Genomic DNA, 25,525 nt, shown 5'->3' on the forward strand with positions numbered 1-25,525 from the left:
AGTAAATAATAATAATAATAATAATAATAAAAGGAAAGTAATCTGGGAAAGTAAATAATAACAAAAAAACCCCAATATGCTTAGGCCAGCACAACCTCAGCTCCCGCCCCCTACCACCAAGAGCCTCTGATTTCAGTCAGCCTGGGTGGGTCTGGGCAGTAGGAGATTTTCAGCCTTCCTCCCGTGTTTCTGATAATCAGCCGTTTTTGAGAACTAGTGCTTGTTAGAAATGCAAATTCTTGGGCCCTACCTCAGATCTAATGAATCAGAATCTGTCTCAGAAACTTGAACTGTTGCACAGTTAGAGATCCACACTCCATGCTGGAGACAGACAGGAAATCAGACCTGTAGGTGTTCATCTAGGCAGAGGCGAGGGCCCAGACAGGGACTCTCCTGGGGGACTCGTAGGCTGGTGTGGAGGGGGACAGAAAGGCCTTCTATAGGGGCACCATTTAGGTGGAGAGACAGACCCAGCCAAGTAAAGAGACGGAAAAGTAAAGCGCATTCCAGCCAAAGAAACTGTGGGTGCGATGGCCCTGAGGTGAGAGAGCACGCAGCTCGTCTGAGCTCTTGAAACGGGTCGGTTGGACTGGAGGAAGGGCCGCTGTGGGGTGAGACTAAGACAGGCAGGAGACAGATAGTGAGGACCTGTGTGCCGTGCGAAGGAAGTTTTTCTGTATGCTCAGGCGGGGCTTTGGCAGAAGGATGTTAGAATGATCACTTTGGTTGCCATGTGGAGACAGGATGTGGGGAGGCAGGGGACACCGGTGGACTCAGGGGACCAGTTGGAAGATGGTCACAGCTGTTCAGACAATGCAGAGGCACCCATCGTCAATCAGCCTGTCTCTAAACTGGGACGTCACTAAGCTAACAATTGTATGGGATATGGTAGACGATTTTCCACCTCAAGGGCCTCTGTTAGATTGTCAAGATGAATAGACTATCCTATTCAATCAGTTGATTCAACATAGCTCAAAATATTCACAACCCCACGTTACAGAGGGTCAGTGTTCACAGCGGCACTGCTTACAGTAGGCTAAGCCCCGACGCGGCCTGCGCCCCCCGACAGATGAATGCATAAACAAGGCGTGACACCTCTGCACAGTGGAATACCACTCGGCCTTAAAAAGAATGACGTGACGCCATTTGCAGCAGCATCGATGGACCTAGAGATTATCACACGGGGCAAAGGAAGTCAGAGAAAGATGAACATCATATATTACTTGATGTGGAATATTAAAAAAAAAGATACAGATGAACTTATTACAAAACAGAAGGAGACTCACAGACAAAGAAAACAAAGGTATGGTTTCCAAAGAGGAAAGGGGGGGAGGGAAACTAAGCATTTGGGATTAGCATACACACACTACTGTATATGAAAGAGATAAACGGTAAGGACCTGCTGTAATGCACAGGGAACTGTATGCAATATCTTGTAATAAACTATAATGGGAAAGAATCTGAAAAAAGTATCCATAAATCCTGCACTACGGAGAGACAGGATCCCAAGGGACAAGGACATGAGATGACCAGTAAGATACGGTCACTGCCATCAAGGAGCATAGTCTTCTGGGGGGGTGGGCAGGCATGGCCAGACACTGCGCGTGCGGCAGAGTTCAGGCACTGCGGTGGACACGGAGGCCAGGTAGGTTAGCTGGCCTGCGCTGGCCACGCCCTCTCACTGTGACGCTCAGCAGGCCCTTGATGCATTCAGCCTCACTTCCCATCGTGGCTCATCGGGGCCAGCTGCAGTCTTGTGGGCAGGATTATCGTCGTTCCCATTTCGTAGATAAGAAAACAGGTGCGAATAGAAGTTAGTGGATTTGCAACGTTGTAAGTCAGGCGTTGTTGTTGTTTAGTCTCTCAGGCATGTCTGACTCTTTGCGACACCGTGGACTGTAGCCTACCAGGCTCCCCAGTCTATGGGGTTTTCTGGGCAAGAATAGTGGAGTGGGTTGATATATATATATATATGTGTGTGTGTATATATATGTGTATACACATATGTGTATATATATGTATATTCTTTGTCAGATTCTTTTCCATTATAGGTGATGAATCTGACAAAGAATATATATATAGATAGATTATAGATATAAATTTTTCCATACCATAAGATGTTAACATACAAAGCATATTCTTCTTCAGATGTATCCTATCTGAATCGCTTTGCCATTCACTTGAAATGAATATACCATTGTAACTCAACTCTACTTCGAAAAAGGAGGTCCAGCATTAGTATTTTGAAAAGAGAAAATGTTAAAAAAAAAAAAGAAAGAAAAATGAGGCATAGAGAGATTACGCCCTTTGCTCTTGATCTCAGGAACAGCACAGGAGCAGAGGTGAGACTTGTTACCCCAGGTCCTCTGGCTACATCATCCCATATTCTGACAATTATGATGACGTTTCCCAAGCTTCAATCATCCTTCCTGATTTTTACCACAATTTTGCAGCCATGGACAATTATTTACTTTGTATTTTACATTAAACTTGCTTGTTTTTACATGTTAAATAATTTATTCTAAAAAGAAGGCCATATGAATACAGTGAATAGAAAATTGGCATCACTTGCCACAAATAGGAGATGACTGTAATGTTAAATAAGTCAGACAAACCAATGGTATTTTTAAAAGGTTTTTTGATGTGTACTATTTTCTTCCTTTTTAAAAAAATTAATATATTTTTTATTGAAAGATAACTGCTTTACAGAATTTTGCTGTTTTCCGTCAAACTTCAACATGAGTCAGCCACAGGTAGACACATATCCCCTCCCTTTTGAACCTCCCTCCCATCTCCCTCCCCATCCCACCCCTCTAGGTTGATACAGAGCCCCTGTTTGAGTTCCCTGAGCCAAACAGCAAATTCCTGTTGACTATCTATATTACATATGGTAATATAAGTTTCCATGTTACTCTTTCCATGCATCTCACCCTCTCCTCCCCTCGCCCCATGTCCGTAAGACTATTCTCTACGTCTGCTTCTCCATTGCTGCCCTGTAAATAAATTGTTCAGTACCATTTTTCTAGATTCCATATATATGTATTAGAATATGATATTTATCTTTCTCTTTCTGACTTCACTGTGCATAATAGGTTCTAGGTTCATCCACCTCATTAGAACTGACTCAAACGTGTTCTTTTTACGGCTGAGTAATACTCTGTTGCGCATTTTCACGGCTGAGTAATACTCCATTGTGTATAGGTACCGAAACTTCTTTATCCGTTCATCTGCCAGTGGACACCTAGGCTGCTCCCATGTCCTGGCTATCGTAAATAGCGCTGCACTGAACAGTGGGATACATGTGTCTTTTTCAATTTTGGTTTCCTCAGAGTATATGCCTAGGAGTGGGACTGCTGGGTCGTATGGTGGCTTTATTTCTGTTTTTCTAAGGAATCGCCATACCATCTTCTATAATGGCTGTATCAACTTACATTCCCACCAACAGTGCAAGAGCAGTCGTTCCCTTTTCTGCACACCCTCTCCAGCATTTATTGTTTGTAGACTTTTTGATGATGGCCATTCTGACTGGTGTGAGGGGGAAAAAATGGGCATAGAAGGAACCTACCTCTACATAGTAAAGGCCATATATGACAAGCCTACAGCAAGCATTATTCTCAATGGTGAAAAACTGAAAGCACCCCCCCTAAGATCAGGAACAAGGCAAGGGTGTCCACTTTCTCCACTATTATTCAACACAGTTCTGGAAGTCCTAGCTATAGCAATCAGAGAAGAAAAAGAAATAAAAGGAATCCAGATTGGAAAAGAAAAAGTAAAGCTCTCACTCTTTGCAGATGACATGATACGGTACATAGAAAACCCTAAAGATAGTATCAGAAAATTACTAGAGCTTATCAGTGAATTTAGCAAAGTTGCAGGACACAAAATCAATACACATAAGTCACTTGCATTTCTATATACTAACAATGAAAAATCAGAAAGATAAATTAAGGAATCAATCCCATTCACCACTGCAACAAAAAGAATTAAATATATAGGAATAAACTTACCTATGGAGACAAATGAAATCTATACAGAAAATTATGAGACACTGATGAAAGAAGTCAAGGATGACATAAACAGATGGAGAGATATCCCATGTTCCTGGGTAGGAAGAATCAATATTGTGAAAATGACTATACTACCAAATGCAATCTACAGATCCAGTGTGATCCCTATCAGATTACTAACGCCATTTTTCACAGAACTAGAACAAAACATTTCACAATTCATATGGAAGCACAAAAGACCCGGAATAGCCAAAGCAGTCTTGAGAAAGGAGAATGGAGCTGGAGGAATTAACCTTCCTGACTTCAGATTATACTACAAAGCTATAGTTATCAAGACAGTATGGTACTGGCACAAATACAGAAATATAGACCAATGGAGCAAGACAGAAAACCCAGACATAAACCCATGCCCTTATAGGTACCTTATTTTTGACAAAGGAGGCAAGAATATACCATGGGGCAAAGTCACCTCTTCAATAAATGATGCTGGGAAAACTGGACAGCTGCATGTAAAAGAATGAAATTAGAACACTTCCTAACACAATACAAAAAGATGAACTCAAAATGGATTAAAGACCTAAATGTAAGACCAGAAACTGTAAAACTCCTAGAGGAAAACATAGGCAGAACACTCGAAGGCATAAATCAAAGCAAGATCCTCTATGACCCACCTCCTAGTGTAACGGAAATAAAAACAAAAGGAAACAAGTGGGACCCGATTAAACTTGAAAGCTTTTGCACAGCAAAGGCAACTGCAAGCAAGATGTGCACTGTCTCTAAATTCTCTGTTGAATCTGCTGCAGTATTGCTTCCTTTTTTAGAATCCGATTGATTTACTGTTGGCTGTGCTGGGTCTCGTTGCTGTGCGGGCTCTTTCTACTTGTGGGGGCATGGGCTATGCTCTAGCTGCAGTGTGTGGCTTCTGTGCAGTGGAGCACAGGCTCCAGGGTGCTCAGTGCAGGGCAGGGACTCTGGTTGAGGCTCCCAGGCTCTAGAACACAGACTGTCGTTGTGGCCTGAGGGCTTAGTGAGCTTGTAAAGATAATCGAGGCTTCTGGGAATAACTTTCCACTGCTGCTGCTGCTGCTAAGTCACTTCAGTTGTGTCCGACTCTGTGTGACCCCATAGATGGCAGCCCACCAGGCTCCCCTGTCCCTGGGATTCTCCAGGCAAGAATACTGGAGTGGGCTGCCATTTCTTTCTCCAATGCATGAAAGTGAAAAGTGAAAGTGAATTCACTCAGTCGTGTCCGACTCTTAGCAACCCCATGGACTGCAGACCACCAGGCTCCTCCGTCCCTGAGATTTTCTAGGCAAAAGTACTGGAGTGGAAGAATACTGGAGTAGGTTGCTATTTCCTTCTCCAGGAGATCTTCCCAACCCAGGAACTGAACCCAGGTCTTCAACATTGTAGGCAGATGCTTTACTGTCTGAGCCACCAGGACCCCTGGGTTGGAACACATTTAATAGTATCCATGCCCCAAGTCATTGCACATCCTCCTGGGGCAGACACTGTGAAGTGTCCCAGTCTCCCCTTTTTCCTTTTTATAAGACACCTGTCTTCCACTGCCACAAGGCCCCACCCCACGAGATCACCAGGGACAATTCTTCTAGGAGGAAAGAGGGGAGTGAAGGTTTGATATAGTATCATAAGTTATAGAGGCAGCCGCTGGGGCCTCAGTCTGGGGGAATGTGATTGTGATGTAGTGATAGTCCTCATGTGATAAATGGCAAAGATTATGTCTTGCTTTGCTCTCAGCTCCTGTTTTTCTTCTCTCTCTTTTTTTTTTCCTCCTTTTTGGGATCACTTTAGCTTTGATCTTACATTTTTGTCTCTCAATGTTCACGAATCTTCCTTTGCTTTGTTAATGTTGTTTAGTGATTTTTTTTAAATATTATTACTCAATGTGATAACTTTAAGGTTGTAGAGAGAAAGAAAGAGACTTTGGAGATGCTTCAAAATCTGGGAGGCTGGGGGACTGAAAATACAGGGCAGAAGCTGGGTGAGAGGAGAGGTTATCATCAACTTTGTTTGCCTGTCCTCGGGGACATCTGGTTGCTGGAGCACTGGCTAGTCATTGGGGAGGACCCAAGGATGAGGCTGGAGGGTGGTCCCGAAGCAGGACTTAGAGCTGCGTGGAAAGCCTGTGAATAAACTCCCACCCTAAATGAGGGCTTGAGGTGGCGTCCACACTGCATTTAGAGCCCACAAGTGTGTGTGGGGGTGATTCCCAGCCCTTTAGAATAATCCTCCAGTCTGACCATTCTCCCTGACTTGAGAAGGTACAAGAGCAGACACTTGTCTCAAGAAAAATACCTCCCGAGTGATGTATTTGTTGACCCAGCTCTGTGTATACCTAATCTGTACGTCAGCTGGGACATTGCTTTTATTTGAGTTAGACAATTTATATGTTAACAACTCTACTTTAATGATCGCGATTCTCATGATTTATCATACACTTTTTAGCATCCCGGTAAAAGAAACCCTTTCAAAATTCAGGAGATCATCACCGGAGTCTGCTTGGCAAATGATTTGTTTCTATCAATATTCCAGTGAGAGGGGAACATTTTGCTTATGTGACACACACTTGAGATTTACAAAGAGCCCAAAGACCCACCATTAAGCATATCTGAACACATGCAACTCCATATGAAAAATTAGAAGAAGGATTAAAAAAATGGCTGTGAAGACCAAGTCTCCAATTTCTCTTAATTTTAGTATGTGACTTTCCATGAGGTCTGCTTTTCAGAAGCTGAATTTAGAACAAAATAAAAAGACACCTAGAAACTTTTCAAAAATAGTCTTCAAAATTTCATTTAAAAATAGCCCGAAACCCTGATTTCTTATCTGGAATATCCAGGTACTAAAGACACTACGCATATAAGGTGTAATCCTGACTCTCAGGATTGGCAGCCCACTCCAGTATTCTCACCTGCAGAATGCCGTGGACAGAGGATGCTGGCAGGCTACGGTCTATAGGGTCGCAGAGAGTCGGACATGACTGCGCGACTGAGCACCTGTGCAAGGGAAAGAGGCTTAAACGATGATAGAAGTCGGACCACAGGGGTTGAAAAGTGGCAAGCGAATCCAGGGCCTGGGTGACTCCTTTTGCATCAGCTGATAGAAGATAGGGCTATGGAGGAGGTGGCATTTGAGTTAGTCGTTGATGGGTGCCTAGGATTTTACGGGGAGTGGAGACGGAGATGAGAGGGAACCATGGGAACAAAGGGCGTGCAGAACTCGCTTGTAGAATGGGTGTGATGATGGGCGCGTCGTGCCTACTGAGGGAAAGTGGCTGAGCAGGGTGGGAAGGAGAAGGTCTTTGAATGGCGCTTGGATTTTACTGAACTGGTCATGGGTGGCCACTGTGCGTGCTGAAACAGGACAGTAGTGATGATGGGGTGTTTTGATTTAGAAAGCTAGGAATGGAGATTAGGCAAGAGGCTTTTTATGCTGGCTCAGTTAAAATGATCCTTCATATGGGTGTGCATGCTAAGTTGCTTCAGTCGTGTCTGATTCCGTGTGACTCTGTGGACTGCAGCCGGCCAGGCTCCTCTGTCCATGGGATTCTCCAGGCGACAGTACTGGAGTGGGGTTGCCACGCCCTCCCCCAGGGGGTCTTCCTGACCCAGGGATCAAACCCATGTCTCTTACATCCCTTGCAACGGCAGGTAGGTTCTTTACCGCTAGCATCACCCAGGAAGCCCGTCCTTCATATATCTTACACCAATTGTGTCCTCTCTTTCTTCTAATAAATATTCTGAAATAAAGGGTCTTTGTTTTAGAGAGATCAAATAGATTTGACATGCAAACAACTCAGATTGATCCAATGAGTGAAGTCCTGAAACAGAGCTGAGGGGCTGAGACGGGGCTGCCTTTATTTTGGATTTCTGGTCCGTAATTTGTTTTGTTTTTAGTGTATGGGACATGCTGCTCAGGAAGATCCCTGGAGGAGGCAATGGAAATTCACTCCATTATTCTTGCCTGAGAAATTCTGTGGCTAGAAGAGCCTGGAGGGCTATAGTCCGCGGAGTCACAAAGAGCTGGACACAGTTTAGCGGCTGAGAACATACACGTTACTGAGATGGAGGAGGGGGTACGAGAAAGAGGGAGGAAAAACACGCACCATACGTTGCTACTCCTCCAAGAAGGTCTTTTTTCCTTTCTGGGGGGCTCTTCAGATCAAATTAAGCAGTAAAAATGCTCCAGTTGAGTTGGGCTGGACTGGAGATGGGACCTTCTCTTAGTACAATTACATGGTGTAATCTGTGCTTCCAAGTATACCATTCCTCCTTCTGAGAGGGAGACTGAGCCTGTAACAGACTCCCAGGCAGGCTCAGAAAGAAGCACGGCTGCTGTTACTAAAGAGGCGGGAGAGAGGCTGTCATGGATGTGCACCAAAGACACCCCGCGCCTTCAAAGACGTCTTCATGCTGCCCTGGGGAGTGGAGAGAAGGCAGACGGACCAGTGGGGAGACCAACTGAGGGGGAAATTTTACTGCAAAGCGTAAGACTACCATGACGGCTGCTGTTTGAGACCTGACCTTAGCTCGGGTCACTGGTGAATTGCAGACGTGGTGGGGGTGGGGGCAGGGGGTGTGACAGCGGTTCTAAGTCACTGAGAATCCTCACAAGAGTCCACTGCCCAGAGCAAACTCAGCTGCCTTTGGAAGTGATCAGAGCAAGGTGTGGAACCTTCTCGTTCAGTTTCCCTGGCACGTCCACCTCCACCACCCACTTAGAATACTTCTTCCCTCTGAATCAGAAATGAGAATCAGATTGTAGTTTTCAGTCTCAAACTTTTAATTATTTTGGATCTGATTTTGGACCAGTTATCAGAAAAATGGAGTTGTACGGCTTTGCCTTCTCTTCATTTTTATTTTTTCTCTTTTCAAATTCTCTGTAGAAGCTTTCTTTTCGTCCAAGCAGCCTGGGGAGAGGTGTTGACACTGGGAAGCACTCCGTTTTTCCCTTACGTGTCGGGGTTGGTAGGGGATACCCAATTGTCAGTTAAAAAATAATGATCTGTAGCGGATTAAAGAACTAAGAGAGCCTTACACTTTGAATCCTCTAAGTGGGTAATTCCTCTAACTGGGTAATTCTTCTAAGCGGGTAATTTCTTTAAGCAGGACCCTTCACAGCCCTGTAAAACCGAAGACCATCTAGGAACTCTTGAACTGTTTCAAATTGTTTTCAAATGGGCCTGAATGCTGTTGAGAAATGCATAATTTACGACCTTAACACTTGATTAGGTGGTAAACGACTGTCAGGAGAGATGTCCTTGGTAATCCAGTTATCATCCAGACTCTAATTATCACTTCACGGGGGAAGGAAGGCTGGGTAATTGAGAACCAAAACTCTTAAAGGGCTTGAAGTGGCCATTTTCTTATGCAGTTAAACAAATTATTTCTCTACCTAGAAGGTGTTTAATTGGTGCCAGTTGAGGAGAAGGAGGAAATGGTGCTGTGACTTCCCGGAGTGAGAGTCAGGAGGCTTCGGCCAAGGAAGAGGAAAGTTGCATTGACTTCTGAGAGGTCTCTCCCACCTAAAAAATTCACTTTATTTAAAATATGTATTAAGCAAGGGAGAGAAGAGGAAGTGGGAGCCAGCCAGAACATAATTAACAGGATGTCCTACTCCCCTGCCAGTCCTCACTAAGGATTTTTCTCAGATGAGCACCAGTTTCATCTGGTGTTAGTCCCCATTGATCACTATGAATTATTTAAGCCACAAATGCTGGGTCATCCATTAAACCAAGAATGGGGAAAATTGGCCGAAATTTGCCTCTGGGAAGGGTCCTACTCTCCTGAATTCGGTGCAAATAGGAGTGAGAGGTAAGAGGTAAAGAGATTCCCTTCTGTATCTTTTTCTCTGACCATCCTGCTTCATCCTCCCCATCCTCAATCTTCTACGAAGCACTGCTATGCACAGAAGCGCCCACACTAAGCGCTGTGGATACAAAAACGGGAATGTCAGACATGACCCTCACCTTCAGCAGTGTCCACTCTGGAAGGACACTGATGGATAATGTTGGGGTTTAAAAGAGGCTGGGGGTCAACGCGTCTTCTTTCAAATGTGGGATGAAGTGGTGGATACATTCTGGAGGGTGGGAGGTCAGTGTGTCTTGATTACTTACAATGCTGAGTGGAGAAAATGTGGGTTAGACCTGTGGCCAAGCGTGTTTGTCTATTGTGGACAAACGGTGTTGCCTGTCATATCAGCAAACAAAGGATGTTGGGGCCATCAAGCCATCAGCCGCTGCAGCCACACACACCCAACCAACTGTGCACCCTGAGGGGATTCAGGATGGAGCAAAATGGGATACTGGCCCTGAGAGCTGAGGTGTTCATCAGAATGATTCCAATGATAGCAAGCCTCTTGCATCTTCCCCCACAGAAAGTGTGAAAGTGAAATTCACTCAGTCGTATCTGACTCTTTGTGACTCCATAGACTATCCAGTCCCTGGAATTCTCCAGGCCAGGATGCTGGAGTGGGTAGCCTTTCCCTTCTCCAGGGGATCTTCCCAACCCAGGGATCGAACCCAGGTCTCCTGCATTGCAGGTGGATTCTTTACCAGCTGAGCCGCAAAGGGGCTAAATTCATTAACTTGAGTTTTTTTCTCCTTTAATTGACAGTAATCTTTTAATATTCCAACTACCTCATCTTTGTTGCAAAAACTGGCTCCTCCTTTACCTCTTTGGAGCAGTTGCTCAGAGCTATCTGAAAAGCTGTGTCGTGGGCTTAGGTCCTCAGGAAGTCCACCGAATAAAGAATAATTCTCAACTTTTAGGTCATGCTTTTTGTTTTCAGTTGAGTCCATTCACCAGTGAAATCAGTTCTTACCTCTGGTCACTGGCACAACTGGTCAACTGCCGGCATCCCCCACAATGAGGATGTTAGTGGGGCAGTCACCATGGCAGAGAGCAGAGCAGAATGCATGTGGCTTTTGGACCGGCTGGCTCCAAAAGAGCCTCTGCCAAATTCTCTGGTCAGATCATCACTGCTGCCATCAGAGAGTATGCTGGAAGCTGAGCCCAGAGTCACTGTGGCTCATGCCTTTCTACTTGGAAAAACGAGGTCTTGTAAGAGAGAGGACTTGAAGGGATGCTAAGTGGAGACTAACCTGTACCTGGTAAGTTACATGCTTAATTCACTGCCTTCATGGGTTTGAGGTTAGAAGTGCAATTCTATGCAATGTTCTGAAAACTCAAATTGGCCACATCCTGAAAAAGTCAGAAGGCTGAAAATGCACAGAACCACCATAATCCGGAATGGCTATCTTATTATGCCGAGGATGCAGATAATGTGTTGTCTGTCCCTAATGGATAGGTGTCAGTCTGGCACAGAGAACATCTGGTGAGCAGGAAATGAGGGCTGAATGTAAACCGATATCTCCCACGTTCTTCTGAACTTACTTTTTCTTTAATGCATCTTTTTCATATGGACACAAATGCAATACATATTCATCAAAGAATATTCAGAAAATAGACAAAAATAAAAAGAAAAGAAAAGGCAACTTAATTCCACCATTGAAAGACATCATTGCTACTATTCAGTTTTTTTTTTTTTAATTCTATGGATAAGGTGATGGATATTAACGAAACAGATTGTGATAGCCACTGTGTAATATACATATATATCGAGTCATTATGTTGTATACCTAAAATGTATACAATACCATCTGTCAATTAGATCTCAGTAAAACTGGAAAAAACAAAATTCTGACCAACCTAGACAGTTTATTAAAAAGCAGAGACATATTTTGTCAACAAAGGTCCATCTAGTCAAAGCTATGGTTTTTCCAGTAGTCATGTATGGATGTGAGAGTTGGACCATAGCAAAAGCTGAGCACTGAAAAATTGATGCTTTAGAACTGTGGTGTTGGAGAAGACTCTTGAGAGTCCCTTGGACTGCAAGGAGATCCAACTAGTCCACCCTAAAGGAAATCAGTTCTGAATATTCATTTGAAGGACTGATGCTGAAGCTGAAACTCCAATACTTTGGCCACCTCATGCAAAGAGTTGACTCATTGGAAAAGACTCTGATGCTGGGAGGGATTGGGGGCAGGAGGAGAAGGGGACGACAGAGGATGAGATGGCTGGATGGCATCACCGACTCAATGGACATGAGTTTGAGTAAGCTCCGGGAGTTGGTGATGGACAGGGAGGCCTGGCGTGCTGCGGTTCATGGGGTCACAGAGTCAGACACAACTGAGTGACTGAACTGAACTAGCTGAGAGTTGTTAGGAGAGTTTGAACATCTTAAAGCAGTGCTGTGCTGTTAAATGCTTAATAACCCGCTTGCAAAGGGAAGAAAGGCTTGATCTGTAGTATTTGCTCATTTCTGGGGTATAAATACTTCCAAGTTAGTTTATTTCAAGCTACCAGTGATTTAAGCCCTCCATTAAAATTATCTGAAAAAGTAGCAATTGATTGTGAGCAAGGTTTTAAATACGTAGTTAACTGTTTCTCTCCAGAGAGTTTATACCCAGGAACATTCCTACCAGGAGCATGAGAGAAGGCCTGTTTAGACCCAGGTGCGCCAGAAGCTGAGGTGGGTGGAAGCTAAGGAAACTCAGAGGGGTCTCATGCCTCTGATGACACGTAGGAAAAATAATGTTTTTCCCTAGACAATGATTCCACATATATAAACGTTGTAAAAGGGGAAAAACTAAACTCTGAATTTGTTTCAGAGTTTTATTTAAAACCAAGTCCAAATATTTACTAACCAAAATAATCTCTCTTTTCTTTCTCTATCTCTCATATTGATGCAAGGCTATTAAATAAGACATCTCATCTTGTTGTATATGCAGAGAAATATGGCTTCATGGACTAAAAAGAGACCTTGTCATATTGCTGGAGCATGGTAGTTCTCAGAGAGCTGGAGTCCTGGCCCAGACGGCAGCTAACTCTGTGAACTAAAGTGGAGCCCCTGCATTCTCTGTTGATCCTCTGTATGAGAATCAGAGAGAGCTGTAAAATACAGACGGAGTTCTGCCACCCCTCCGTGCAAAACATTCTTTGATTGAGTTCCCTTTATTAGCATCAGGATGAAGTATTTTATCCTGATAAAATAGGATTTGCAATGTTACCTGGACAGACTTTAAGGTAACCTTCCTTGGATTAGTCCATGGCTCGCTGTTACCCAGGAGACTACGGCAAAGAAGATGGAACGTCGCTCCAGCGTTTGCATTGGTGTGCTCAGCTGCTTCAGTCGTGATCGACTCTGTGCGACCCTATGGACTCCAGCCCACCAGGTTCCCCTGTCCAAGGGATTCTTCACGCAAGAACACTGGAGTGGGTAGCCATGCCCTCCTCCAGGGAATCCTCCCAACCCAGGGATCGAACCCGCGTCTCTTACGTCTCCTGCATTGGCAGGCGAGTCCCTCACCACTAGTGCCATGTGGGGAGTCCACGCCAGGGTTTACATCATGCTGTTTAGGACTCCATCTCTTCAGAGTCAGTCTTGTTTTCCTGCTGGCCTTGAAGGAATAAGCAGCCATGTTGAGCACATCAGTAGAAAGATTCACATGCCAGGAAAATGCAGGGAACCTGTAGCAATTGACAGCCTCAGTCCGATAACCCCAAGGAACTGGATTCTGCCAACAACGTGAATGAGCTTGGGAGCAGAACCTTCCCCAGTCAAGTCTTCAGATGAGAATGCAGCCTGGCCAATACCTGGGTTACAGCCTGGTGAGACCCTGAAGCACAGAACCAGCTCAGCAGGCTTCGCCGACTGACCCACAGAAATGTAAAATGATAAGCGTGTGTCATTTTAAGATGCGAAGTTTGTGGTGCTTCATTGCACAATGATACAAAACAGGTCGTGGTCTTCCGTGCCCTCTTGACCACCAGCCTCCTCTAGTCCAAGGCTAGCACCCTCCACCTGCCCCTTCAGATCCGCTCTTCATGCTGGCTCTTCTTTCTCGGGGCTTGGGGATGCTGACATCTAGGGCTGCACCTCCCGAGCTTTCTTGCCCTCTGGGTTTTGACTGGCTCTGAAATGCGGCGAGGATGCTGGAGAAGGCAGGAGAGGGTGAATCGAGGCTTACTCCCTGCCAGGTGGTAGGCTGGAAATAGTCACATTTCTCTACGAAGACCTCAGCCCTTGTTAAGAGGTTTTTCCCTTCTGGTTCCAGCGCTGTCTGATTTCTTCCTTCCTTCCTTCCTTTCCTTCCTGGGAGCACTGCATGGCATGTGGGATCTGAGTTCCCTGCAGACCAGGGACTGAATCCTTGCCCTCTGCCGTGGAAGTGTGGAGGGTTAACCTCTAGACTGCCAGGGAAGTCCTCTGCCTGGTCCCTTTACTGCTCCATTCCTGTGCCCCTGAGTGATGGGGCTGGTGCAAGCTCCTCCCTGTGGCTAGACCTTCATTTTCAGCATCCTTTCCCTTGTTCACTTCCCTCAGCCCCACCTAAACTTTTGTTAGAGGGCACTTCATTAGACTCCCCTAAGTGACCCTGTTTAACTATATCACTATTTCTGCTGGGACCCTGATCGATACAAAGCATTATTTCAGCTCCCTGTCCTGCTCTTTTATACACAGGGCTTCTTCCCCTACACACTAGAGGATGGTTTCCCCAGCCCCTGGTCCCCATCTTTACCTAGCAAAATGTGGTCCCCAGAAGGGTAGCATCAGCCTCAACCTGGGGAGCACTAGAAATGCATGTTCTCAGGCCCTGTCCCAGATCTACTGAGTCAGAAATGTTGAGGTGGGGCCCAGCGATCGGCATGTTAACAAGCCCTCCAGGTGATTCTGAGGCATGCTGGAGCTCGGGAACCACTGGCCTAGTTTGCTCTGTTCTCTTCTACTTAAAGTTGCAAATTAGACTCTTAAACTTTACTTGTCCCCTCTGTGACATTTTCCACAGCACTGTCTCTTCTTTTTTTTTTTTTTTTTGGCCACACTATGTGGCAGGTGGGATTAGCGTGTGGGATCTTTGTTCCCCAATCAGAGTTTGAACTTGCATTTTCTGCATTCGGACTGAGGAGTCAACCTGGATCGATCGGGGAAGTCCTAGCACTACCTGTTTCTGTATTTCTAGCATACCTATAGCTTATACATGTTCAAAGGTGGTCTCTCCCAGCATCTTATGAGCCCAACATCTATGCTTTGTTCATATTGGAATTATTCTTGTCATATCTGGTGCTGGACCTTTAATGAACGTGCAATAATTATTTCTTAAAAAATTCACTCCTTGAACCATCTGTGCCTCAGTGTACTCATTCACAGAAAGAAGACTGACTGACTCATTCAATCAACAGTCAGCTTTGCTCAAGTGGCTCCTTTAAGTCATAGAGTTTGGCTCTGGGCAGAAGTTTTCGAACTTCTGGTTTGGAAAGATCTAGATTGTATGGGTTAATTCTTATTCTTCTCAACCATTTCTATCTAAGCTCATATGGTTGCTGATTTGCAAAAATATCTTCTTAACATATTAACATACTTTTTAAACAGCTTAGCTCATAGTTCAGATAAACTGCTTCCCAACCCTATCTGAATAATCTGACCAAAGAACTTGTGCTCTATACTTCAGCTCAAACTACTTCGTCAGCTTTATATTAACCTAATAATTTTTTGATAGATTGAGGATCCATCCACTCAAAATTTACACCTTGCAATAACTGTTTACTCTTCATCAGGACAAGTGTTTTGAACTTGGAATTGGACAGGGAAAAACAGACTGGTTCCAAATAGGAAAAGAAGTGTGTCAAGGCTGTATATTGTCACCCTGCTTATTTAACTTCTATGTAGAGTACATCATGAGAAACGCTGGGCTGGAAGAAACACAAGCTGGAATCAAGATTGCCGGGAGAAATATCAATAACTTCAGATATGCAGATGACACCACCCTTATGGCAGAAAGTAAAGAGGAACTAAAAAGCCTCTTGATGAAAGTGAAAGAGGAGAGTGAAAAAGTTGGCCTAAAGCTCAACATTCAGAAAACAAAGATCACGGCATCCAGTCCCATCACTTCATGGGAAATAGATGGGAAAACAGTGGAAACAGTGTCAGACTTTATTTTTGGGGGGCTCCAAAATCACTGCAGATGGTGACTGCAGCCATGAAATTAAAAGATGCTTACTCCTTGGAAGAAAAGTTATAATCAACCTAGACAGCATATTGAAAAGCAGAGACATTACTTTGCCGACTAAGGTCCGTCTAGTCAAGGCTATGGTTTTTCCAGTGGTCATGTATGGATGTGAGAGTTGGACTGTGAAGAAGGCTGAACACCGAAAAACTGATGCTTTTGAACTGTGGTGTTGGAGAAGACTCTTGAGAGTCCCTTGGACTGCAAGGAGATCCAATCAGTCCATTCTGAAGGAGACCAGTCCTGGGTATTCACTGGAGGGAATGATGCTACAGCTGAAACTCCAGTACTTTGGCCACCTCATGCGAAGAGTTGACTCAGTGGAAAAGACTCTAGTGAAAAGACACTAGTAAAAGACTTTGATGCTGGGAGGGATTGGGGGCAGGAGGAGAAGGGGACGACAGAGGGTGAGATGGCTGGATGGCATCACTGACTCGATGGACGTGAGTCTCAGTGAACTCTGGGAGTTGGTGATGGACAGGGAGGCCTGGCGTGCTGCGATTCATGGTGTTGCAAAGTCGGACGTGACTGAGCGACTGAACTGAACTGAACTGAACTGAAGTCTCATACATGTGAACCCTTAAGGTGCAAATTTTCAAAAATGCAAACGTGTTCCCACCCAGACATCACTGGATTGTTTTTCAAGAGGGTAGAGAGAACTGAATCCAACTAGGAACCGAGCCCTGTGCCATCAGCGTCAGGGGTGAGTGACTGCAGCTTGGCCTCTGTCTCCCACTGCTGGTGATCCTTCAGCTCTACTGACTCTGCCTCCTCTCCCATCAGGAACTCTTCTTGCCTGTTCCCTGGATGCCAGCATCTGTGTGCCAGCTGTTATACTGGAGTCCTGTGCTTTTTCAAGGTACTGCACTGTATAACTAAAAAGGTTTTCTTTATTTTTACGCTTGATTTTTATGTCTTATTTGTATAAAAAGTACTATGAACCTGTGAAGGACAGTACTGTAGAGTCGATTGTGTTCATTGCACATGTAGGCTAACTTTGTTGGACTTACCAGTGAGCTCTTGAAATGGAACTCTGTATAGGCTGTGGCAAGGAGAGTTGCTTAGAACTACTTTTTTTTTTTTTTTTTTTTTAAGCCACAAGCTGTAGCCTGATCTTATGTTTTTGATGACAGTGGGGTCATAGTCTAAGATGAATTTTCTAGACTCGAAGTGGTCTTGTCCCTGAAGGAGCTTCCTGAACTTATGACAAAGAGGAGGAGATGGGAGCCATCGGAGGTTTGAATGGAGGTAAGACAGGAACAAACTTACATTTTAAAAGGCTCACCCTGGCTACTCCATGGTGTAGCAGAACAAGAGCAGAGGCAAAGGGATGTGTTATGAGGTGGTTGCATTGATCCGGGTAGAGAGGGGGTTGGCTGGGATGACTGGACATCATTGCAAACAGAGGCATATTCGGCGTCTGGGTGTATTGAGAAGGTAGAGCTGTTTGGCTTTGCTGACAGATGTGATCTGGGCGAGACAGACAGAAGTCAAGATTTCTGGCTTGTGTAGCTGTTAGGATGGGGCTGCTCTTTAGTGAGTTGGGGAGAACTGCCAGAGATGCAGGCTCTGTGCTGGAAGATCAGGAGTACAGAAGGCGTCTACTGTAAATTATCAAGTTACAATTAAATAAACAGCATTGGGTTTAATAAATATCTTGGGAGTTTTATACACACTGTCTCAAATGTTGGCTTCAATATGACTGTGGATGGAGACAAAGAACATCCCATGATTTCATTCCCCATCGGTCTGTGCTAACTAAGGTAGATGTGCTTCAAGAAAGGAGGAGACCATGGCCCCGTGCAGATTCGATGCGGAGCTGGTCCTTGGCTCAGATCTCTTCCTCATCCTTCTCCTGCTCTGCTCTGCACCACAGAGGGTCTGATCATTGCTGGCTGTGTTTCCTGGAGTCTGCGGACAGGGGGGTTTGGCTGTGTTGGTACCGGGAGGTCGTCATGAGAGGTGAGTGAGTGGCAGGAGGAAGGAGCAGGGCATTTCTCCTTTTCTCCGTCTGACTCATGCAGCGTCTCTGCCAGCAGCTCAGCATCCTTCATGTACCTGCTCCACCTGGACAGGCCCTCAGGACCTGATAACACTACCTTCCTGCTCTGGCTCCCAGCCCAGGGGAGCCCCAGCTTCCTGTGCTGGAGTCTCTGGGTTGTCATCCTGTCCCTCTTTGGCTTCTCAGTTTAATGTCTAGACAGTGACGTTGCTAAGTTGTGTCCGACTCTTTGCGACCCCATGAACTGTAGCCCACCAGGCTCCTCCATCCATGGGGTTTTCTAGGCAAGAACTGGAGTGGGTTGCTGTTTCCTTCACCAGGAGATCTTCCTGACCCAGGGATCGAACCTGGGTTTCCTGCATTGTGGGTAGATGCTTTATCCTCTGAGCCCCCAGGGAAGCCCAATGTCTAGAGGGGTTTCTATTTTCCTGGATGATTCCCTCAGACTAAAATTCCCATAGGGAAAAGGGGAACTTGGGGTAACTACTTGGTACGTCACTTATTTCAAGGGTATTTGAGTGTTTGACTTGTGTTTATCTTCTCTGCTTGGTTTCTCCATGACCTGACTATCCATCTGGGTGAGATGGGCTGTGGGTTAGCACTGATTTGACCCTCATGGATTTTCATTCACTACTCGGGACTAAAGTGTCAACAGCAATCTTAAGACAAAATCACCCCTCTGATGCCTGAATTTCTTCTCTGGTATCACAATCAAGCTTGGATACTCTTCAGGAGAAACTCATTAATTTTTAAGGTTTGCCATTTTATCTGAAATTTAAATTTTTTTTTACTACAACAACACCTCCCCCCCCAAAAAAAGAAAAAAAAACCCAACTCAAACTGGCTTAAAGAAAAAATTGAATTTATTCAATTCAGTTCAGTTCAGTTGCTCAGTCATGTCTGACTCTTTGCAACCCCATAAACTGCAGCATGCCAGGCCTCCCTGTCCATCACCAACTCCCGGAGTTCATCCAAACCCATGTCCATCAAGTTGGTGATGCCATCCATTAGGTGGCCAAAGTATTGGAGCTTCAGGTTCAGCATCAGTCCTTCCAATGAATATTCAGGACTGATTTGCTTTAGGATGGACTGGTTGGATCTCCTTGCAGTCCAAGGGACTCTTAAGAGTCTTCTCCAACACCACAGTTCAAAAGCATCAATTCTTCAGTGCTCAGCTTTCTTTATAGTCCAACTCTCACATCCATACATGGCCACTGAAAAAACCATAGCCTTGACTAGACGGACCTTTGTTGACAAAATAATGTCTCTGCTTTTTAATATGCTATCTAGGTTGGTCATAACTTTTCTTCCAAGGAGTAAGCGACTTTTAATTTCATGTCTGCAATCACCATCTACAGTGATTTTGGAGTCCAGAAAAATAAAGTTTGTCACTGTTTCCACTCTTTCCCATCTATTTCCCATGAAGTGATGGGACCAGATGCCATGATCTTAGTTTTCTGATTGTTGAGCTTTAAGCCAACTTTTTCACTCTCCTCTTTCAACTTTCATCAAGAGGCTCTTTAATTCTTCACTTTCTGCCATAAGCGTGGTGTCATCTGCATATCTGAGGTTACTGATACTACTCCCAGCAATCTTGATTCCAGCTTGTGCTTCCTCTAGCCCAGCATTTCTCATGATGTACTCTGCATATAAGTTAAATAAGCAGAGTGACAATATATAGCCTTGATGTACTCCTTTTTTAATTTGGAACCAGTCTGTTGTTCCATGTCCAGTTCTAACTGTTGCTTCCTGACCTGCATACACATTTCTCAAGAGGCAAGTCAGGTGGTCTGGTATGCCCGTCTCTTCCAGAATTTTCCACAGTTTATTGTGATCCACACAGTCAAAGTCTTTTGCATAGTCAATAAAGCAGAAATAGATGTTTTTCTGGAACTCTCTTGCTTTTTCAATGATCCAGCAGATGTTGACAATTTGATCTCTGGTTCCTCTGCCTTTTCTAAAACTAGCTTGACATCTGGAAGTTCATGGTTCATGTATTGCTGAAGCCTGGCTTGGAGAATTTTGAGCATTATTTTGCTAGCATGTGAGATGAGTGCAATTGTGTGGTAATTTGAACAGTCTTTGGCATTGCCTTTCTTTGGGATTGGAATGAAAACTGACCTTTTCCAGTCCTGTGGCCACTGCTGAGTTTTCCAAATTTGCTGGCATATTGAGTGCAGCACTTTCACAGCATCATCTTCCAGGATTTGAAACAGCTCAAGTGGAATTCCATCACCTCCACTAGCTTTTTTCTTAGTGATGCTTCCTATAGGTCCACTTGACTTTATACTCCAGGATGTCTGACTCTAGGTGAGTGATCACACCATCATGGTTATCTGGGTCATTAAGACTTTATTTCTTTAGTTCTGTGTATTCTTGCCACCTCTTCATATCTTCTGCTTCTGTTAAGTCCATACCATTTCTGTCCTTTATTGAGCCCATCTTTGTATGAAATGAATAGAATTTTTTGGTTCTTCTAATTGATTAATCAAGCGGGAATGTTTCAGATGAGGCTTTATTCTGGGCTCAAAGAATGTCCATGACCCAGTTTTGTTTTCGTTCCTCCCCCCTCCCTTTCTTACATCTTCTTTAAGATCATTTCCTCCTGAAACCAGGTCGGCTCCCCTTGTGGTCTGAAGTTGGTTCTTAGGAGGTCACAAAAGCTCAGACAGATCCTAGACTCTCCCTGGCCCTGACTGGCTCATATGTTCCAGCACCCATTGGTCTGCTTTAGGTCACATTCCTATCCCTGGTTGGCCTGCCTTTGGTCATATGCTGTCAACCCTGAGCTAATCCTGTGGCTGGGTCAACGGAATGCCGTTTTTTAAAGACTATTAATTGTTTATGCATGCGTTTTGGCCGTGCCGGATCTCTGTTGCGGTGTGTCCGTGTTCTCTCGCAGCAGCGAGCAGGGTCCGTTCTTCACTGTGGTGTTGAGCTTTTCACGGTTGTGGCTTCTCTTATCGCAGAGCACAGGGTCTAGCCTCTCAGGCTTCAGGAGCTGTGGTTCCCAGGCTTCCTTGCCTCTCGGCAAGTGGAGTCTCCCCAGACTAGGCGTTGAACTCATGTCCCCTGCATTGGCAGACAGATTGCTCTCCTTTGGTCCACCAGGAAATCCCAGCGGGATGCACTCATAGGCCTAGGAAAGTGGGACACGCTGCTCAGCTTAACCAAATGCATGACTGAATGGGACTGGGAGTGGGGTCAACCCCACCCAAACTGCAGATCTCAAAAATCCAGGATGACGTTAATAAGGAAAAGGGAGGAAATGGGTTCTAGAGATGCCTGGGGAAAAACCCTCCCCTATAGAAGGCGAGGACAAAGAGCCATTTGAGCGTCTGCTATTGCTTCACCTCTGTAGGTAGAGGATTCTACCTACATTGGACAAATTCAGGTCTCCAAGGTGCATTAACAAATCATAGATGCCACAAGTCCAAAATCTGGTAAATAAAACAAAAGTTTCTCTATTCTATGAGGAGGTAAACTCTGAATTTCCAAAGCTCCTTGAGCAGGGATAAAACTATTCTTTATTTAATTATAAATCCATAAGCAATACATGTATAGGCATATGTATTTGGAAGGAGATGACAAAACACAAAAACAAAAAGAAAGATGATTTTTTAAGTCTCAGCTTTTGACACAGTACAAATACATGAGAAAGTGAGCTCACGCCTCAAACAATGCACAATTAGAATGGAAACTCTCACAGCCAATGTGGAGGGAGGACTGTCAGTATCAAACCAATGTATTGAACCCCCGTGAGAAATGGAGCCAAAATTTCATTGGATAATTCCATCGTTTCATTTTGAAAAATGGTAACTGTGGCAACTGAGGTATGCTTTAAAGACCCGCACCTCCATGGACACCTCGATGTGGCAGGCTGTTAGTTAATTCGTTATTCTTTATCATGTAGGCCAGTGAGTAGTTAGATTGAACAAAGCTTCCCTTCCCCCTGCCCCCTCTCCCGATTTCTTTTCTCTTCTTCTGGTTTGGCAGATGCCTAGATTCTTACCTCTGCACAGGACAATAAAACAGCAGATGATCTGATAACAGTGACAAGAACGAAATCCCACCCACAACTTAAAAAAATGAAGTGAATGGTGGTGAGTCACTTAATCCTCCGCTTACCATTAAGTCATATCTAATAATTTATAAATTAAGAAGAGAGTGCGTAAATTTTAGTGAACATGGTTCAGTGCTATAATAGAGGAGCTTAATGGGATTCTCTTTTTATTTACACATTTTTTTTTGAGGTAGGGAGGTATTTTTTTGTCTTTTTTGCCAAAATGAACTCTAACTCCTTAAGCCTCAGACCATTAGGTATTTGAAGGAGCTATTGTTTAACAGAACTTACCTGTTGAGGTTGTTTTTCTGTTGATCACTCACACTACATAATTCTGAGATGGCTTCTTTTTAAAAATTTTTTAAAATTAGAGTTGATTTATAATGTTGTCAGCTTCAGATATACGGCAGTGATCCAGGTTTACACATGTATATATCTTCTCTTTCAGATTCTTTCCCATTATGTGTATTATGAGATATTAAACACAGTTCCCTGTGCTATAAGGTAGGAACTCGGATGGCTTTTTTCGGACACCGACTTGAAAAGCATCCCTGTAGCGACAACAATCAGAGCCGTTGTAAGATTCGGGTTCCACTGGCGGTCCAGCGCAATGATTGGGGAAGTTTCAGCTAGCTGTGGTGGTGGAATGGCCGCCTCAAAACTAAGCGGCTAAAAAAAACAACTGTTGACTATTACTGACAAGACAATGCATCCGCCGGATGGACCCACTGATCTGGGCTGAGCTCCGCCCACCTCCGCCGGGCTTACTGGCATCCCTTTGGTCAGCGGGAGGGCTGGCTGCTCTAAACGGCCGTGGCTGGGACACATCAGCTTCACTCCACGTGGTCTTTGATCCTTCCCGCAGGTCAGTCTGGACTTATCGCCATGGCAGCGGCAAGGTTCCAACAGAGTGGAAGCATGGAAGATCTCTTAAGCTCTAGAGTCAAGTGGATCTTGCCGCACTGACCTCATTACACCGGCAAAATCAAGCCCAGATTCCAGAAGAAGGGAAATAGACGGTGCCTCCTGGTGGGAGGAGCTACCAGCTCGTCTTGGATGCAGGAGGGAAAGAATGGAAGCCAGATTTGCATCCATGTACCAAAGGGAACTTGAGTATTCTCAGCTCACATGGTAAACACCTTATTTTTAGGGGGGAGAGTGGGATAAAAATAAACGTTGTGTGTGAAAGAAGTTCCCATACCCAATTTAGAGACAATCTGGTTTATGAAAATAGAAGCATCTCCCCCAATTTTCTTTTTTAGTTCTCTCATTTCTACCATTTGTTGACTGTTCCACCCAATGAAGAGAGAAGCTTTCGTATTTAATTTGTTTTTTGTTTTCTTTTGTTTTTATTATACTTGAATTATTTTTGGCTTTGTCTGTTAATATATTATTGTGGAATTTAGGTTTCTTAAAACCATGAGAATATTTTCTATTCTTCTGAGTTTTATTTTTAGGTATCTTAAAATGAATTGCTATCCATAGTGGAATACTTGAAATCATTGTGTGAAAAGGTGTGATTCAGTTTTCACTTCTTCAAGAAACATTGTTGAGTGAGTGCTTCTTGGGTACTTCAGAAGCTGGGCTAATTGTTCAAGATACAGTAAAGAGCAAGACACGTAAAATCCCTGGGCTCGGTAAAGTAAAAACTTTACTGGGGTGGGGTCAGGGTACAGATAGGAAGCCAGCAAACAAGCAAACAAAAGAGTCAGCAAACCATGACTGATTATAGGAAGTGCTGAGAAGGATAAAGCTGGACACTGGGGAACTTCATTTAATCAGAGACCTCCACCTCCACTTACAGGAGACTGGAGGAGGTAAAAGTGACGCAGAGGCTCTCTTTGGGAAAAGAAGACAGCAGTGCAAAGGGCCAGGGGCAGAGCGGTCCAGAGTGGGCAGACCTGGGTGAAGCCTCAAGACGCCCTCACGGAGAGTTTCAGGGACAGAATGCAGGGTCACGGCGCCGTCGGCACTCTGCTTCTGTCCACTCGGGGTCACCAGTCTTTGGGGTGCTTGCCCTCCCAGGGGCAGCAGTTGCCTTTCTATCAGACGGCTGCCTTCAGACCTCCAGAATTCACTTTTCCTGAAAGTCCCAAGAGCGAGGAGTCCTGGGAGTGGACATTCTGGAGCAGCCCTCTAGGAACGCTGATGAGAGTGGGGGCATCAATTCGCCAACTCCCTGGCCAGTGGGGCACCTCCCACACCTGCCCTGCAGAAATAAGCCAAAGCTGTGCTGAGTGGGACTTTTCTCGATTTCTCACCCTTGCTGGATTTTCTTTTTCTGTCCCACCTCCAATACTCTTCTACTGGCTTTTCCTGGAACGGTTTCTAATAAGTGACATTCTCAGGAATTCTTGTCCTTGGAGGTGATTCCAAGGTATACCAACCCTGGGCAGCCAGTGGCATTGGAGCAAAATGAATGAAGAAGGAGGTATGAGATAGGGCTCCAGAGACAGGTCAGGCACTGTGCAGCAAGTACACGGTACTTATACAAGCAAGTACTTGTACCCCTGTACAAGCGAGCAGGAAATGACATTACCTAACATACTTATGCAGAAGCTTCACTCTGTGGGCAATGGCCGGAGAGAGAATTGGTTGGGTGAGGGAAAAAGTAAAACCTCAAACCAAATTCAAGGCCAGGAATCCTCCCTGTGCTGACATCTCTGCCAATTTCTTTTTATCTTTTCAATTGGGATAAAATGATCTACCCTTTGGCTATGCCTCAAAGATGGTGTGAGGATGAAAAGATGATTTGCATAAACTTATCGCTCGCTGCAAAAGATTTGCCCAATAAAATCTGCTATTATTATTGGTAAAAATAAAAATAGCAATGCAAGCTCGTAGCCACTCTCTGGAGAATTTTCATACATTAATGGGAAAATTAAGTGTTATGCTGAAGACGAAAGCAACTGTTGCTACGTTTCTCTGTTATTTGTACCATTGTTGCTCCTTTGAATGTGTGCAGAAACAAAAGAGCTGATGCAAATATTTATGATCCAACCTGGTTCAGCCTGAATTAGAGTTAGGATCTTTTGAAAAATGGCAGCAATGCAACCAGCATTCCAGGTTTTCCTTTCAGAAGAAAGGGATAGCTTAGTTAAAAATTTTAAAAAAAGAAGTATAAATGGAGGTTTAAAAATATTGGTTTATGTTCTAGATACAGATACGCATAAATAATCTCCATACAAATGAGTTTGTGTGTGTGTGTGTGGTGATATGTGATGTGTATACGCAAGCATGCTTGGTAGACCCTGCTCATGACAGCTTTTTCCAAACCAATGTACAGAAAGTGACAGATGGGTCGGCAGTGGCTGAGAAGCAGTTGCACATATCCGGCCAGCATGGTTTTGATTGCGTGTTGGGTC

At 44.5% G+C, this 25,525-nt stretch overlaps 1 long non-coding RNA gene across 7 annotated transcripts; it reads left to right on the forward strand.

Moving 5' to 3' along the window:
* The first annotated feature begins 464 nt into the window (after nucleotides 1–464).
* Nucleotides 465–25,003, forward strand: LOC121817629 (uncharacterized). 7 transcript variants are annotated; one of them, XR_009598535.1, is made up of 7 exons: nucleotides 465–11,139; nucleotides 12,782–16,798; nucleotides 16,879–16,954; nucleotides 17,191–17,343; nucleotides 17,859–18,057; nucleotides 22,094–22,200; nucleotides 22,609–25,003. It is a non-coding gene; the product is annotated as an uncharacterized LOC121817629 (long non-coding RNA). The 7 variants fall into 7 exon arrangements; XR_006057648.2 differs by having other exon boundaries at nucleotides 465–16,798; XR_006057652.2 differs by having other exon boundaries at nucleotides 465–16,798; nucleotides 17,972–18,057.
* Nucleotides 25,004–25,525: the final 522 nt, after the last annotated feature.

This window comes from Ovis aries, chromosome 1, assembly GCF_016772045.2.
Source record: "Ovis aries strain OAR_USU_Benz2616 breed Rambouillet chromosome 1, ARS-UI_Ramb_v3.0, whole genome shotgun sequence".
Classification (NCBI taxonomy): Eukaryota; Metazoa; Chordata; class Mammalia; order Artiodactyla; family Bovidae; genus Ovis; species Ovis aries.